A 2,182-nucleotide genomic window follows, 5' to 3' on the forward strand; every position below is an offset into this window, starting at 1 on the left:
CATTGGGGGATCGGGTCGAGTCGGGTCGGTTTGCTGGCCAGGTTGAGGGCGCAAAGTGGCTATCGCAGCACATGCCGATCGCGCCCGACTCGTCGCCTCAAAAACAAACGTATTAATTGTTTTAAGGGGATTAGTAGGGCGATCGACGCGACCTGACCCGACACGACTCGACCCGATTCCATCCGCAATAGGCACAAAGTATAAAGTTATCGTGTAGTGTGTATATTAAAATGTCATCGTCCTCTAGCGAAAGCATCAGCGCCGCGCACGTTAAAAAAAAACCCAAAAAACAAAACAAAACAAACAAAAAAAGATCAAAGCCGCGGACTATCAGCCGCAAACGTTTTATCGATATCGAAAAAGTTTGATTGCCTACACCGTCGAAAAGTTACATTCGCTCGGACAAAAGTTACTCCGTACTATTTTCATACAAATAAGTGTCGTGACAGCTATTTTACAATCTGGCAAGTGACAAACTGAGTGAGGTGTGTTCGTGTCGTATAAATATAGAACTTATTTTCAAAACTGCCACATTCCCAAAGGGGGGATACTAACATGTTCTTATGCACAGCAGAATTGTAAATGGGCTGATTTATCAATGTCGTGCTCATACTGTGCCGGAACAACATAGGGGAAACTGCTGCTTTTTCTTTCCTCATCCTTTCTGTTGTCATTTGTCCTCTACTTCGTTTGTATTTTTGTCATTCTCTTGTGAACTACTATTTCCGGGGTGCCGTGATAGGATCGAAGCAGACTATGTGCTGTTGAGGCTTTAAGAGCTGAGTAAGCCTGATTCCCCGTTTAGACTTCTCGGTTGACATCCACCCCTTGGCGCTCATATGACCTTATGCAGTTTTATGCCGTAAAACCTTACTTTAAAAAAAGCCAAAAAAAACTGCGACATGTTCAGCTCTTGTGCTGTCATTGACTACGTATATGTATTTTCCACTTTTTCTTCTTTTTTCGGGGGGGGGGAGGATTATTTTCTTTTGGGGGGGGGGGGTTTAGTTGTTGTTTTTTTGTCTCTCTAATTGAGCCCAAAGAGTGCCAGTGAGTGTGGCAAAAAATGACCATCACTTAGACAAGTGGTGAGTTGTAACACGACGACAGAAGGAAAGTGTTTTAGCACACTCTCGATCATCATGACTGACACAAGGAAAGTAGAGTGTTTGACAACTCAAACAGATGGCGAATTATATTTTTTAATAGCCACATTCAGAGTAGATAGAGTTGGTCAAATGCCAAGTAAAACACAGAGAGGAATCAAATCATCTTTGGTTGGTATTGGTATTGGCAATCGGTAACCAAATAAATCGATAATACCTTTATATATGTTTAATTATGTATATATACGTGTATAAATTATCTATTTACTTTTAGCCTCCTTCTCGCTTTTCTATTTGCCCTACTTTATAATAATAAAAATAAATATAGGTAAAGCTCTTCTCCTATCTATCTGTCTGTCTGTATGCATATCTATCTATCTATTTATCTATCTATCTATCTGTCTATTTATCTATCTATCTATCTATCTATTTATCTATCTATCTATCTATCTATCTATCTATCTGAAATCTTGGAAATAATATTATCTGCCCCAAGGCATCTTTCAAGGACGGCGGACTGCGGATTTGGCGTAGCCCTAGGGATTAGAACCAGCACTAATTATTCTGACAATAATTATAATAATATATGCTCTCATGTTTCACACGATCTCCACCCTGATATTGATAGGCAGTGAATTCAAACCGCCAGTCCAACCCTTTTTCTCTCTTGTTAGTGGTTTTGGGGGGAGGGGGGAGGCTGCGGTATCGTTTACCTCTTACTATACCTGTACTTATATACCTGGTACGTGTACTTTTTTTTAGTTACAAATACGGAAGTGCACTGATCCAGGGAAAATTGGTAGTTATAAATTTTATCGATTCACTCTCGCCCTCTGTCTATCTCTGTCTTTGTCTCTGTTTCTCTGTCTCTCTGTCTATCTATCTATCTATCTATCTATCTATCTATCTATCTATCTATCTATCTATCTATCTATCTATCTATCTATCTATCTATCTATCTATCTATTTATCTATCTATCTATCTATCTTTCTTTCTCTCTCTCTCTTTTTATGTGAGTGTGTGAGTGTGTGTGTGTGTGTGTGTGTGTGTGTGTGTGTGTGTGTGTGTGTGTGTG

This window comes from Aplysia californica, unplaced genomic scaffold (assembly GCF_000002075.1).
Source record: "Aplysia californica isolate F4 #8 unplaced genomic scaffold, AplCal3.0 scaffold00122, whole genome shotgun sequence".
Taxonomy (NCBI): Eukaryota; Metazoa; Mollusca; class Gastropoda; order Aplysiida; family Aplysiidae; genus Aplysia; species Aplysia californica.